The sequence below is a fragment of the Gossypium hirsutum genome, chromosome D07 (assembly GCF_007990345.1).
Source record: "Gossypium hirsutum isolate 1008001.06 chromosome D07, Gossypium_hirsutum_v2.1, whole genome shotgun sequence".
Lineage (NCBI taxonomy): Eukaryota > Viridiplantae > Streptophyta > Magnoliopsida > Malvales > Malvaceae > Gossypium > Gossypium hirsutum.
Genome location: NC_053443.1, coordinates 47,860,479 through 47,877,930, shown reverse-complemented (window position 1 = coordinate 47,877,930; position 17,452 = coordinate 47,860,479).

Sequence of the window (17,452 nt, the reverse complement as noted above, 5' to 3'; positions counted from 1 at the left end):
AAATATAAGTTATTTATGAATATCTCTACAATTATTTAAGCTATGATATAAGCTGGTATTACAAAGTTTTTAAAAATTAATAAAAAAATTATATATGAATGGATTTAAACTCGTACTATTTACATTAATAAAACATTAACTTTATCACAAAACAAAAACTTTATTTTAATATAATATTTACATTATTGTCTCAATCAATTATTGTTTTTATTATTTAGGCCCTTGACTAAGTTGGTATCACGAGTCAATTAGGTACCAACTCAATTAGAAAAATTACGAAAATATCCTTTCATAATTTGTATTTATACTATTATTTAAACCCCTAATAGAGTTGGTGTCTTAAGTCAACCGAGTACCAACTCGATTAGAGAAATTACGAAAATATCCTTCCGTAACTAAAATAAATTATAATATCTGGAGGTATTTTAGTCTTTTTTATTTAAAAACAATAAAAAATTTGCATGTGTTGGATCTGAACCCCACGCTTAAATTTATTATGATCTATTTACGTGTTTAAATTTAATTTTACTCACAATTTAATCTATTTGTTTATTTTAATATCGTACTTTTTTATGTGTTATTATTAATTAGCTTCAAACCATACATTTCATTATTTATTGTATGTTATTTCTAAACTAACATCTATGTCCTAAATACATAATTTCTAAATACATACGTGTGTGATAAAATTTTTAATAATTAATAAAAATATTTAAAATTTAATATTAAGTAGCATTTATACCTTTTATTTACACTTTCAATTTTTGACGTGAAAATAGTGTTTTATTATTCATTAAAATATGTGTATATAAAAGTTATTTTTCAAAATATGTTTTTTTAGAGATACTTTGGCATCACTAAAATTTTCACGTCTAACTAAAATCAAAGTAACTATTTTGAAATGATTACATTGCTGTGAAATATTTAAAACTTTTTTCTTAAACAATATCATTATAGATTTTAACCATATATATTATGTTTGACATAATACTTAAAATTACTATTAGTCTCTCTCCAACTTATAAATAAAATAATATTTAAAACTTAAATGGTAACAATATAATTTGATTTTCTAAGGATAATATTTAATCCGGAGCATCACATACACTAATGTTGAGTTCTCTGTAAAAAATTAAAAATTGTAAATGTAATTTGAATAATTTTTAATAAAAAATAAAATTGATCTCAACATCCATGAGTGTTGAAATTCATGTTAAAACTTTAGCAAAAATCTAATTTAAAACCAATAAAAAAGAAATAAAACTTAAAAAAATTAACCTTTTAAATATTTAGTGAATTTCAAAATTAAAAATATAAAAAAATATTGAATTTTAAATTATATTAATTTTTATCTCAAAACTAAATTTAAAATTTTAAAAGGATTCATTTAAAAATTATCTTAAAATAAAATATAAATATAATTTAAAAGTAAATTTTTATTTAAATAATTAACTATTTATTTAATTAACATACGATAATATAGAAATGTAATATTTATTTATTCATTTAAAATTAAAAATTTTCAAAAATAACATAACATCCAACATTTTATGTTTGAAAATCTCATCTAATCTTTCAATATTTAGTAAAAACTCAATTTAAAAATATAAACTCAATTTAAAAATATAAAAAATCTAATAATGTTCTGTTGGATATTTGAATGGAGATAATAGAATTGGAGACTAATATAAAAATAAACAGTAGACTTCGAGGCACGGATAATTCTTTCCAAAGAGAACTATTTGCCCCTACACTAAGTTGTTATAGTGTTAAGACAAAGGTCCTATCGGGATACAACGAAATTTTGAATTTCCTTTGATTAGCAAAATCAAGAAATTCCCTAATTCTTACTCTAGTTTCTGAAAGTAGGATTGATTGTAATTGTATGATTTGTGAGCACCATAATGCCTCATTTATATGCATCCAATGAATACAATTTTGAAGAGCCATAACCCTTCATATTGGACATACTTCTTGAGAGAAACATGTCCCATGAAAATGTATCCATTAGATGATAAATCATCACTTTTAATTTGAATGATGCTTATGAATAATTAAATTTGTAAGATGATAAATCATCACTTTTAATTTGAATAGTGCTCATGAATAATTAATTTGCAATCTATAAGTTCCAACAATCTCCTACTAGATTGCTAATTTCAGAAAACAAGTACACAACAATTATGCATAAAGAAGGGTGTCCACAGATTGAACCTTCCTTTAGTGCAAACTCTCAAAGTATCAATAAAGTGAATGGCGGCTAGTCGCTTGAAACATCACTCTTAAAGTCAATATCAGAAAAATTTCATACATAATCGTAAAGTATTAGAGTAAGAGTTTAATTTGTTTTAGCACTATTATGGCCATGTGCTCATCCTGTTTCATGAACATGTACGAGAGAAAACCATAAAGAAAATCTCGTTGAAGCGGCACCATTTCATGTCCATATAGGTGGATTCATTACAATTAATGTTCATCCATTAAGAGTAAAACTCATCCTCCTAAAATATAAACACTAAATCATAATCCTTAGTGTACGTTGTCATTCAATAACTTGTTATTACCCTTTGAACCTTGAAACTAACTTTTAGCTAGAACAATGCAGGGTTTCCATTATCAATGATGTGATTAGAATGGATTTAATCCCATCTTAGTGGTTGTACTCTTAACCAAATCTCTTGACAAACCTTTTGTCAATGGATCCGCTAAATTGTCAATTGACTTAACATAGGTAACAGTTATCACACTGTCCCTAATCAATTGTCTCACATACTCATGCCTAAAACTTATATGTCTAAACTTTCCATTGTACACCTTATTGTATGCTCGAGACATGGTAGATTCACTATCACAATATACAGAAATGGTGAACCTACGTTGTGGCCACTAGTTCATAACTCTTAAATTATTGTCGGTCGTTACACACATAGATAGTAGCTCTGGAGTCGAGCCACCAATTACAAGATTTATCAGTCATGGCTATGTTAATTCAGTAATCATACCAAACTCTCAATTCCTTCCGTAACCATGACCACTAAATCAATGTCCTCCACCATATTGGCTTTGGAAGTTGTGGAATCTTGCTTCTTTTTGAGAAGCCTGCAATCTTTAATATAGTTTCCTTTCTTATTGCTATTATAACAATTGCGAGATTTTTTTCTTCTTGTCTTGCACGTCCTTAGTTTTGGATGTGGCCTTTAACTTACCATTTCGAAAGTTCTTGGACTAGCTCACATGGTTCACTTTAGAACTTTGGGGAAGATACACCACATCACGCTTTCGAATTTCCTCTTCAATACGCAAATGCCTAAGTATTTTCTCTACAATGAAGTCCTCTGCCATACTTTTTCGATAATTATTCCAATACGAGGGCAAATTCTTGATGATAGCCCTAACTTGTAACAATTCCGGAATAACAACTTTCAAGTCACGAAGCCTGCTTACAAGGACTTGTAATTCATGGACTTGATCCATGATCGGGATACTATCGAACATTTTGAATTTGAAATACTTTATCATTAAAATTTTATCAGTACATTGTCGCTCGGTGTTGTATTTCTCTTCAAGAGCTTTCCATATTTCCACTAGGGATTGCATCGACATGTAAAAATCATACAATCGATCAAAAAAGGTGTTGCGGATGTGTCCTCGACATGTGAAATTGTCTTCTTCGCACTTCTTCTAGAGTTCAGCCACTTTCGTAATTTCCTCAGAATTTGCATTGGGGGAGGGATCCTCCATGGGTTGTAGATTTGAATCCAGAACGTACGCCACATTTAATAAAGCAAGAAGGAACAACATCTTGTCCTTCCAACGATTGAAGTTTGAACTATCAAATCGGTCAAGTTTCACAAACTCTTGGCTCATCACTTTGAATGCGGTGTTAGCCTTAATCGCCATTTCCAAAATTAGTTATCTTTAATTATTGGATATTTAAATGGAGACAATAGAATTGGAGACTTATATAAAAATAAACAATAGACTTCGAGGCACGGATGACGCTTTCCAAATAGAACTATTTTCCCTCACACTAAGTCGCGATAGGGTTAAAACAAAGGTCCTCCTGAGATACAACGAAGTTTTGAGTTTCTCTTGATTAGCAAAATTGAGGAATTCTATAACTCTTACTCTAGTTTTTGAAAGTAAGATTGATTCTAATTGTATGATTTGTGAGCACCATAATGCCTCTATTTATATGCACCCAATGAATACAATTTTGAAGAGTCACAACCCTTCATATTGGACATAATTCTTGAGAGAAACATGTCCCATGGAAATGTATCCATTGGATGATAAATCGTCACTTTTAATTTGAATAATCCTTATGAATTAATTAAATTTGTAAAATGATAAATCATCACTTTTAATTTGAATAGTGCTCATGAATAATTAATTTGCAATCTATAATTTTCAACATGTTCAAATTGTAACACTCTATACCCGATCGTCGAGTCTGAGCTACAATGTGTCACTCATTGTCAAAGCAACTACAATCAATTTAGATACATATACAGATCATAAATCATGCAAATATAAAAGTTATATGCAAACAATATAATAAATATACATTCTTGGGGTCCTATATAAGCTTATAAAGCCTTTAAAATTAATTTGAGTTTGGATTTGGACTGAATTGTAAAATTTTCAAAACACAGGGTATTGAGAAATGTGCTCATATTGTAGTAAACATGTAAGTATTTTCTATGTATTTGAGCGATGAATAAATAAATAAAGTTAATTTCACATTTCACTGTTATATCTTTAGTGTTTCTGTCTTTCATGTTTTGCATACATAGCAAAATTGTGACAAACAAATATTAGCTCATTGATTGTCTAGGTTCAAACTAATTGTAAGTGGCACTATAAGAACATTTATATTGCGAGAAAAATAACTTACTTCAGTAGATAATCTAAATGAATCTGTAATCCCATAAAATAATCAAAATGAGCATTTGATTCAAATACTTGTAAGGATTATTATGTCATCTAGAATTTCAATTGGGGAGAATACTAGTCTTGGCTATCAGAGCAGTTGACTCCACAAGTAAAAATATAGATGTATTCATTGAAAGAATTATACACTGGACTGGACCGAAGATGAATTAATTTTGAATCCGTTTGTGAATTAGTTCACTTGTGACATTCATTGTGTGATTTACCTAAATCTTGAGTTAGTCACTGACCATGCGTATGTAACTTATGTGCTTTGATATAACTGGAGGCTTATGCTCTAAAGATGATCAAACCCATAGCCGGTATGTTGGGCACATAACTTGTGCATGACATGATTTTACTAGCAACAATGGAATTCATAGCTCGATTAAAGAGTTACCAATATCCTCTCATTGGCATTGTGTGGATTGATAAATATGGAACGTGGTCACGGGTTGCTTGTTCTCGAACAAACAATTTATCACATTAATTTGTTAACAATGATCATATTAATCATTAAGAAGACACAATGGTGACAACGAGATAAAGTAGAATTGTATTAAGTGAGCGGATTTGACTCAAAGGAATTAAAGATATCACATAAGGGTAACATATACATGATGATGCCATTGGACAAAGCAATTGGATGAATTGCTTTCATAAAGAGTATACAATAAGGAGTTTTCAATCATGGTACTTCTTGTGGACTGACTGCATGATTAAGTAAATTGCGAATTATTGAAACGATACTTCTGGACATAATTTCAATTACTCGAGTCTAATTGTATATGTCTAATTGGTCCCTTTGCTAGCTCAACAAAAGCTCGATCGGACTACATTTGTATCAAAATAAAATTCTATGACTTTGAGAATAATTTAATTGAGTCGATTTATTCTATGTGGAATTAAATTAGGCGGTCGTGAGAATTGTTCAACTAGAGTATTTGATTAAATAATTTTCTTAAAAAATTCATTTGTAAAATCTAAGTGATTTTGAGAAAATTAATTTTGATCATGTAAAACTAGATTAATCAAATTCATTAAAATTAATATGATATTTTGGAAATTAATTTTCAAGTTAGACAATTGGCCTAATAGGTAATTGAACTTAAAAATTAGACTTGAGATAAAAAATTGGGCCGGAGAACCCAAAACCGAGATCAAGATCCAAAAATTGGTTGAACCAAGCCCGGTATGTGAAATTGGGCAAACGAACCGATCAGTGGCTGGACTGGACCGGTCGGTGACCGCCTATAATTGTTTATAGTAAAATAACACACCAAAAATATATAGAATTAAAATGACGGTGTCCGCAAGTGCATGAGTCAAATTGTAATATAGTTAATACAATGAAATACTTGGAAGTATTTCAAGGATTGTACCCAAGGGAGGATGGAATAAATTATGAAAATGTTTTTACAATAATAAGTCTAAGTAGTAGTAATTAATTCCTATATTACGATAAATCATAAAATAAATTAATGAGAAAATTTAAATAACAAAAACAAATAAATAAGAAAAATAAACAAATGATAAAAACCAATAAACCAATCAGGAAGATTAACTCGCTTTAGGGTTTGTAATTAACTTTGGATTAGGGTTTTAGGGTAGATTAACTACCGATTAACCAATTATTACCTCTCAACCTCTAATTAACTAATCAATTGGTTGATTCTCGCTTATCTCCCGACCTCCCTTTCTCAACCAGGATAAATTACGATTTACTCGGTTCGACTTATCTCCCAACCTCGTCTAGCGTATGAAAACTTCCTAGGTTTGTGTAACACCCCAAACCTGACTGAGTAGGTTTGACCCGAATTTGGCGAGCTACATTAACCACCAAAGTGACTCTCGATTAACTCCCAATCTAACCTCCAGCACACCACTTACTTGCAACGTATATTATGATAAGTTATAGCATAACAGCGGAATAGTATCATACATAGAATGTAAATCATGTGGGCTTATCAAACAAAATGAGGGAAGGGTTCGCAAGCATATAAGAGGTCACAAACATATAAGGGTCGTAGAAAATAATACTTCACAATAAAATTGGCTTGCAATAAAATTGGCTTGTATATGATGTTAATACATACTTTGAGAAAATTGAAGGAATGCAACATGGTACGCATGCAAAGAGAATTAAAGAAACATCAAACTTTATTAATGCTAAGAAGAAATTAGTAATAAAAGTTTAACTTCATGGTTCATAAAATATTAAAAGATTAAACTTAAACTTTAAGGAAATTGTTTCATGAATAGAATCATATTATGATAAATCTAAACCCACATAAATAAAACCCCATCACCTATTTCCCCAGGTTCACCAATATCTATTTAAAGATGAGCCTCGCCAAGTCATCTACTTCGCCATTGCCATCCGTAACTTACTTAACTGCGAAGTAAGAGAGGAGTGGGTGAGTTCATTGTGAACTCAGTGAATAATCAGGATCATCAGCGTAGCTTAAAATACAAAGTTTAAAACAGAAAGAAGACTTAGTCTTAAAAAAATTGTATCGCATGCTGGGTTCGTGGTGAAGGTGTAAGACCCTGTTCGTAGAATCTGCTTACCATAAAATTATATAAGTTGGAAAAAAGTTTCACATGTACTTATTAAAAATCATGCTTAAAAACTTAGCTTGTTCTTATTTGAAAATGTATCTTATATAGCATAAAACATGCTCACATACTTGTCTTATCGAAATGGCTAATGATCATAAAATATGTTCTCGCCCTTATCTTAACTCACTTATCTTATCTTATCCTGTCTTATTTTGTTGGATATGCGGATCTCCTTATAACGCCTCAGAATAACTCAAAGAGTCCTTAACATGTCTCATAAGTGTAGCATAAACTAAACACTCTCATGTACACCAACATGTCCTATTGAATGGAGTATAGCTCGACATTCCCTTATCTCTCCACATGTTACAGGTCCTCAACACCCAAATCATAGAACTTACAAGTGAATACTCATAATCCTTTGGTATACCAATATATCCAACATATAAGCTCACAAAAGAGCTCACACAGAAACTTATCACATACAGCTCATAAAAACATAGTTTACAAAACTGTACTTTTAAAACATGTTTTAAAACATAGGCTCACATAGGAGCATGCATAAAACATATCTTGAAAACATATCTTGAAAGCATAGTATTAGAACTTTTAAAAACAGAGTTTTATAGGAAAAACTTACTCTTGGAAATTAGTTAAAAAATAAAGTTCTTGGAAAACATAATAGTTCTCACACAAGTTACGAACCCTGAGCATTCATACTAAAAAACATGATAGTTAGCACACTTATGGAAATTTTTAACCACTCACCGATAAAGCTAAGAATTTAAACAAGTTTTGCTTTGCCTTTATCCTTGTTGGTAGATGGTTTGCCTAGTTCGCAACATACATAAACACAGAATTTACTTAAATAGACAAAACTTATGAAATTCACACATGCAAGTGAACCTAGCTTTCTGACAGAGGCTTAACTTGGTTGCTATGAACTTGGTTTAGAACAGAGACTTGACAATAAAATATCGATGAGAGAATTTCTTTTCATAGAATAAAGGTTGTATTTATAGACACTAAGTATCTTAGTGATCTTAGGATACCCTACTTGACTTAGGAACCCTAGTCAGTTTAAAAGAATGTTACGAGCACGAATAGTATCCTAGATACACAATATCTTTATTTATTAATTTTAGTCTTGTAAAGCCCAAAATCTGCCCGGGCCTAACAGTCCAATTATAAAAAATAAACCCAAACAATTACAGCCCAAATAAATCAAAAACACCCTAGCCCACAAAACTTAAAAGCTTTTCAGCCATCAAAGGAAACCCTAAGCCCCAGCACCGCATGCCCAGGCTCCAGCACTGCACGCAGTTCCACCTCCTCGTACGCCGCCACCGCCCAAGGCTCGCCTACCACCGGTCGTCCACGCGTCTAACACCTGCAAAAATTAAATGCAATGGCAAAAAGGAGGCACGCGGGTAGTTAACAGACAGTAAAGAAGAAGAAAGTGTTTTTTAATTCGGCTATAAAAGCCCGAATCTAATCGTTGTATTTTTTTACGAACGCACATCAGAAAATCGAAAGTCAGAAATTGAAATTCTAAAGGTTGTTTTTTAGAACTGTTCTTTCGTTTTTTATATAGTCTTTTTATTATTATCTTTTTTCTTTTTTAATCTATCTTAAAACACTAAGTATAGATAAGGAAAAAGGGAAAGAAAGGGGCAGAGGTTTTCCGTTTTCCCCTCGTTTCCCCATTTCGGAGCTTGGGTCTCTGAACGCGCTCCAAAGCCCTGGTGGGAGATGCCCTCGCATGGCTCCAGCCACCGGGCGGTGGGGAGGCGTGACGGCGGCGGCGACTGGGCCTGGAACCCAAGTAGAAAAATGGAGACCTCCCTTTTATTTTTTTGTGTTTTTTCAAGAGAATGAAACTGCAGAAAGTTTTTTTTGTTTTTAGCTTTTAAGGTAATTAAATTGGTGCCGTTTGAAGGAGTGGGACCGGCGCACTCATGCCCTAATGGGTAATTTGCGCCTTTGGTCCCTCTAATCCTACGGTGCATTCAATGGCGCCTTTTGCTTCTTTTTAATTTTAGCCACCTATTTTTTCGCTTGTTCCAATCTGGTCTCGCGCAAATCAATGCGCATATGGGACGGGGAATATTGCGTAATCGGTCCCCCAGGTCCTCAGCGCCTATTATTTCAACCCCTTTACCACCTATTTCATATATTTGTAGTTTAAGACCCGTTTTTTTAATTTTGTTTCAACCACGTCCTTAATATGTTTAATTTTTTTTATATATATGCTATTTTACCATTATTTGTTTTAAGCCTTTATATTTATCATTTATTTGAAATTGCTTTGCATTAAAATTTTTATATATTTAAAAAAATTGTTTCTTTTATTGTTTAAGATTTTCTTTTGTATATTGTTTTATTTTAAACTATTTTAGATTGACTAGTATTTATCTAAAGTTTTTATCTTATTTATTTATTTGGTTTAAATTTATATATTATCATCTTATATATTATTATCTATGTTAAAATATTTTAATATTAATAATTTCAAATTGTTCATACATTTTTATAATATATATTTCCGTACATGCTTTTCATTTATTATAAATATATACTTTTTATATTTTATATTTCATATTTTCATATATACATAGATATAGGTATAAATATACACATTTTAATTCATATATATATGTGTGTACTTGTACATATTTAAATATATTTTTCATATTTCATAATTCTTATATACTTACATATATGTATACATATTTTACTTCATATAAATACTTATATATATTCTTTATATTCTCAAAAAAAAATTTTATACTTCACATACATATATTCTTATATTATTACAATTTGTAAATATATATACACGCACATACTTAGATTTTTATTTTATAATACTTACAGATTTTTTTATTTATTATATATATTTATATACATTTTTATACTCTATAATTTATATGCATTTCTTATTTTCATAACTTAAAATTATACATGCATACATATTTTTTACATAATTGTATTTATTCCATTTATTATCATTGTTATTTGGTGTTTATTTATTTATTCATGTACACTTTTACTTTTCTAAATTGTTAGTTCTATTTATTTATTCGTTTACTTTGTTTATGTAATCGCCTCGTCATTTCATTTTGCCTATTATATTATTGTTACCTTGTCGTCATTTCATTTTGCCTATTATATTTATTTATTCGTTATTGTTTTGTCATGCTTATTAATACCAAACATCAAAAGGAAGGTTTTTCTAAACAAGGCAATATTTTGCGTTTGGAAAATCGAGAAAACGTGCCCTAACGTGCTGGGTTTCGATTTCTCGTTCGACCAAATAGCCAAATATCCTTTTTAAACTTTTAAAATAAGGCAATATTTCGCGTTTGGAAAATCGAGAAAACGTTCCCTAACGTGCTGGGTTTCGATTTCTCGTTCGACCAAATAGCCAAATATCCTTTTTAAACTTTTAAAATAAGGCAATATTTCGCGTTTGGAAAATCGAGCAAACGTACCCTAACGTGTTGGGTTTCGACTTCTCGTTTGACCAAATAGCCAAATATCCTTTTAAACTTTCAAAGTAAGGCAATATTTGCGTTTGGAAATTTGAGAGAATGTGCCCTAACGAGCTGGGTCTCAATTTCTCGTTTGACCAAATAGCCAAATATCTTCTTAACTTTCAATCTATTATTCGAGTTTTTTTTAAGGATCATATTTTTTTAAAACTCTTCAAAGTTTTCAATCTTCGACATTAAGATATTAACTAATCAACTAGGTACCAATTTTTGGGCGTTACGAGGGTGCTAATCCTTCCTCGTACGTAACCGACTCCCGAACCCATTTTTCTGAATTTCGTGGACCAAAATCATTGTTTTAATAAAATTAAATCGTTTATTAAAAACAACCATTTTTCAAGGTGATCCGATCACACCTTATCAAAAAAGGACTGGTGGCGACTCCCGTTTTTCCGTTTTCATTTTCAAAATCCAAGTCGACCCTGTTTCATCAAAAAAAATGGTGTCAACAGCTTGGCGACCCCACTGGGGACGTAATAAGAGAGTCAAGCCATGAGTTGATTAATTTTAGTCCTTTTTTTGAAAATTGAAAATTTGGTTTAAATGTACGATCTTTTCGTTGCGTTTTGTCCGTTGTTTTTTGTGGTCTTTAGTGTGCTTACCTTTTTGGTTCAAGCCTTTTGATACTTTTGCACTGCATTGCATGACCGTAGGTTACATCTTTTAAGTGGGAGTGAGAAACTAGTCCTTTGTGAGGTCTTCAGCTCCGTGCAGGATAGTGGATCGCTTTCGGGATACATCCGTACCTATATCTTCGTGAGATTTTCATCTCCGTGCAGCTATAGGGAAATGTATTCCCCTGAACTGAACTCGGTCTGTATGAGCCTATAATGGGTGAGGATCGAGGAATCTGCTGGTTCAGGTACCTCGAATTTAGAACCAAACCGCATATAATGAGCCCTAGGAGCCTACCTTATGTAGAACCATTTCGAACCCTAGTAGTTTCCTGAATAGTGGCTTTAATTATTATTTCTTGTATACTTTGAGTTTAATTTTTGTGTTATACTGACTTGCTTTACTCTGACTGTGATTGCATGGCATTTTCATCATAAAAAGGTGTTGGTTCAAGTTCAGTATCTAAATAGAGAAGCTTAACATGAAAAGGGAGTTTCTTGGTAAAGTGGAAGACAATGCAGCTGTCTGAGTTTGGTCCGAAAAGGTTTAGCAAGAAAAGGATGATAGCCTCGTGGAAGGATATGCATCAGAATTATGGGACTTCACTCGTATTAGTGTAAATCAAGACGGAGTGCAAGATTTAAAGGAGATATGGAATCAATGGGATAACGAGCTCAAGCAACTCTTTTATGGTAACTATGGTGACCTGCCCTATTTGCTTGATGTAAGAGTAGACAAGCACCTATTTCGAGCTCTTGCGCAGTACTGGAATCCAGCCTATAATTGTTTCACGTTTAGGAAAGTAGATTTGGTACCTATAGTAGAAGAATATACAACCTTGCTACGATATCCGAGGATCCAAGTTGACAAAGTCTACTCGAGAGCAGCTAATGTCCCAACATTCTTGAAGAAATTAGTGTGCATCACCGGAATGAGCGAGCAATGGGTTGCAGCCCGGATTAAACAAAAGGGGGACAGCAAATGCATACCTTGGAAAAGCTTGCGGGATCTGATCTTGGTACATCCGGATATAAAGAAAAGGGTTGATATCTTTGCATTAAGTATTTATGGCTTGGTTGTCTTCCCTAGGGCATTAGGCCACATGGATGAAGCAGTTTCAGATTTATTTGATAGGCTTGACAAGGGAGTCACACCGGTCCCAGCAATTTTAGCCGAAACCTTCAAGTCCCTAAATGTGTGTCGAAGAGCGGGTGAGGGAAGGTTCATCGGGTGCGCGCAGTTGCTATTGGTGTGGTTTCATAGTCACTTTTGGAAGGTGGAAAAGGTCTCATATCGGGTCTTCTTAGAAAGTTACTCCCCATTGAAAGAACTAGCAGCTACACCAAGACGAGACGACATAACAGAAGAGAAGTGGATGGTGATTCTCCAAAGTCTTCAAGAAGATGACGTTGAATGGAAAGCTCATTGGATGGTGCCCGATGAGATCTTATATCGATGTGGGGACTTCGACTGGGTCCCTTTACTTGGAATTTGGGGAGCTACCGGATATACCCCTTTACTTATATTAAGACAATATAGATCGAGACAGTTCATACCGGCAACGCATGGGTTGGCTCAGTGTGAGTTCTCTTATAAGGATGATAACTATAAGAGAAAATTTTGAGAAATATCTAATGCTTGGAAACGAGTTCATCGGATGAAAAGATTTACCGTAGGGGCAATGACAACTCCCGAGTATTATGGGTGGTGGAACAAAAGGGTCAATGACAATATCCCTGGGCCGAGAGAAGATTGCGTTCAGTCTCTAGAGGAGCGTCTGCAAGTAGCTCCGTCAAAATTAGAAATCATCAAACAGGACTTTGAAAAAATGAGTTCGGAATGGGGAAAGAGGATAGAGCAGCTAGAAGAGGAAAAGACGCGTTTGGGACTAGAAGTCGATATCCACAAGCTAGAAGCCGAGAAACTAAAGAAAGGAAAGAACAAGGCTGAAGAGGATTTGGATAGTCTAAAAATGGATTATAAGAAGCTGCGATTGTCAATGAGAACTGCCGGTTTGGGTAAAAAATCAGAGCAGTGGCAACAGGAAATCAAATAAGAAAAGACCAAAGCTGATCAGTGGGAGAAGAAATTTCAAGACGCCCTAGTTAGAGAGAGCGCTTTGAAGAAAAACTTGTCAGAATGCTAGAATTAAGAAGCAAGATTAAAAGCCAGGGTAGTAGAGTTGGAAAAGTCGCTTCATCTGCACCGTAGTCACAACTCTGTGATAGAGTTAAGAGCAAGCTTAAATAAGATCGAAGAACTGAAAGGAAAGATAGGGGATCTTGAGGACGCATTGCACAATTCTGAACTGCGAATGGAACTTCTTGAAAGGCGTAATGAATAGACCAAAGCTGATCAGTGGGAGAAGAAATTTCAAGACGCCCTAGTTAGAGAGAGCGCTTTGGAGAAAAACTTGTCAGAATGCCAGAATGAAGAAGCAAGATTAAAAGCCCAGGTAGTAGAGTTGGAAAAGTCGCTTCATCTACACCGTAGTCACAACTCTGTGATAGAGTTAAGAGCAAGCTTAAATAAGATCGAAGAACTGAAAGGAAAGATAGGGGATCTTGAGGACGCATTGCACAATTCTGAACTGCGAATGGAACTTCTTGAAAGGCGTAATGAATAGTGCCAAGAGCAATTCCATCATTCTCAAAATCAGATTAGAGAAATGGATTACATTACGGGCGAAGCTGTGACTCAAGTACGGGAAGTAGCGGATCATCTACAAACCTTAGCAGTTCAGGCTGATGTATTAAGTTTAAAGTTTGAATCAGAATCGAGTCGAGGTCGAGAGTTAGCTCGGCTCCTTAAGAGTGTTAAGGCTTTAAGTATAAGGGCAAAGTCGTATATGTAGTCCATTTTATGTGAAGAAATTTGTTTTCGAAATTGAGTTCTTCTAATGAAATTGAATTGGAATCAATGCCTCCCTTTGCATTCATACATTTACATTACATTTCATTACATGCATTAAGTTTCATTAAGAAGGCCCTAATTAATCAAAATTGTCACAGTTACCTTGGAAACCAATAAAAATCCAACCCAATATCACTACGGTACTTGACGTCAAACAAAAGCAATGGATCAGAGGTTAGAAAGGCTGGAACAAATGCAAAAAGATATCCAAGAAAAGATGCAAGAACAATTGGATAAAATCCAACAAGACGCGATGGAATCCCAAAGAATTATGAGCCAACTGGCACAATTATTGGCTAATAAAGGAAAGAGCCCTGCAATTAATTCGGGAGTTGATCAGGAGGACCCTATTTATCCTCCAAGTTTTACCCTGACAAGCACTCAGGTACAGCTAGATATGTGCCCCCAAAGAGCACCTGTCACTATTGGACCTCAATATCGGGCTGGTGCCTTTGTACCAATGCACTTTCAAGTAGGCTCAGATTCTAATCCCGGGGACAACCCTACAAACCTTGTGGTCCTTGATCTCGATGACATGGCAGAAATGGAAAAAGTAAGAATGGACCTGCCAAAACAACTCGAGGACCGGTGTAGATGGCTAGAGGAGAAATTTAGAGCCATGGAGAACACCGACTACCAATGTGGAGTTGACGCCAAAGATTTGAGTTTGGTTCCTGATTTAGTGCTCCCGCCTAAATTCAAGATGCCGGAGTTTGAAAGTACAACGAGACTAGTTGTCCTGAAGCTCATATAACTATGTTCAGTCGAAGAATGACAGGATACGTCAACAATGATCAACTGTTATTCCATTGCTTCCAGGACAGTTTGATCGGGTCTGCAGCCAAGTGGTACAACCAGCTGAGTCGTACTAAGTTTAGTTCATAGAGAGACTTGGCGCAAGCTTTTATGAAGCAATACAGTCATGTGACGGATATAACACCCGACAGAATTACGTTATAGAACATGGAAAAGAAACAAAACGAGAGTTTCAGGCAATACGCCCAACGATGGAGGGAGGTGGCAACGCAAGTCCAGCCACCCCTTTTGGAAAAAGAGGTTACCATGCTTTTTATTAATACGTTGAATGCCTCATTCATTAACCACATGTTGGGGAATGCTACCAAGAGCTTCTCGAATATGGTAATGTCCGGTGAAATGATTGAAAACGCAATAAGAAGCGGTAAAATAGACGCGGGGGAAAGCTCCAAAAGACAAGCCCTGAGAAAAAAAGAAAGCGAGGTAAACAACATAAGCACATATAACAAAGGTTATTCGAAACCGATAACTGTTGGCCCTCCAAAAACGATAGCCACTACTCACCAGGCCCCTTCAAGGCAAGAACCCAACACAAGGCCCAATACAAGGCCTAACACAGAGAGACTTCAATTCACGCCCATCCCAATAACATACGTGGAACTGTATTAGAAGGTATTTGATGCACACATAGTATCTCCATTTTCTCTAGAACCCATGCAACCTCCATACCCCAAACGGTATGACATGAATGCCCAATGTGAATACCATGCAAGGATACCAGGGCACTCAATTGAGAACTGCACTGTGTTTAAAAAGGTGGTGGAAAGGTTCATTAAGATGGGGATCGTGAAGTTTGACAACCCATCAGGACCAAATGTAGCAATGAATCTGTTACCCAATCATTCTGATAAAGGGATAAACGTAATAATCAAAGGTGGGAGAAAGAGAATCAAGGCCGACATTGCAGAGATAAAAACCCCATTGAGTTGGGTTTGGAGACAAATGATAGAAGGAGGTCTCATCAAACAAGATTCAAAGGAAAGGCCCGAAGGAACAAAGACGTACTGCGAGTTTCATGCCGAAGAGGCCATGACATCCAAAAATGCGCTGAGTTCAAAATCATGGTACAAAATCTAATTAACAACAAAGAAGTGGAATTTTATAAAGAGATCAAAGGAATAGAAGAAGTAGAAGTCTATGCCTCGGAGGAAGGACCTACGGGAGAGACCCAAAATCGCCCAGTGGTGATTATTTCAAGGCCAAGAAGCACAGATTTTGGAACACAAATGGCGCCAAGGATCATAATCCAAAAACCTGTAGCCTTTCCTTACAATGATAGCAAAAAGGTTCCTTGGAATTATGACTGCAATGTGACGATCACGGGAGAGAAGAAACTGATAAATGCTTCAGAAGAGGGTAATGATGCAGGCTTCTATATGCGCAGTGGAAAACGCTATGACCCAGTAAGTACAAAAGTAGAGACTACAAAAGGAAAAGCCTTAGCAGTTGAACAAGATAGAACCAAGATGGCTAGAATTGAATCACATGTTAATAAACCGGTGACTGAAGATGAGGCTAGAGAATTTTTAAAATTTCTAAAGCATAGTGAGTACAGCGTGGTGGAATAACTGCATAAGCAACCCGCTCGCATCTCAGTGCTCAAGTTACTTCTAAGTTCAGAGACACATCGTAATGCGTTGATAAAAGTGCTAAATGAGACTTATGTTGCTAACGATATCTCAGTGAATAAGTTGGATCGCCTGGTTAACAATATAAGTGCCAACAACTTCATCTTCTTCAACGATGATGAGATCCCGCCCGGGAGTATGGGATCTACCAAGTCCCTGCACATCACTACCCGTTGCAAGGGGTGCATACTACCGGGGGTACTCATTGACAATGGATCAGCACTGAATGTTTTACCCCTGTCCATGTTAAACAGGCTGCCTGTGGATAGCACTTACATGAAGTCATGCCAAAATATAGTGAGAGCATTCGATGGCACTGAAAGGAGGGTAATGGGAAGAATAGAGATCCCCCTCTTGATTGGCCCAAATACATACGAAGTGGATTTCCTAGTGATAGATATTAAGCCTTCGTATAATTGCCTATTGGGGAGG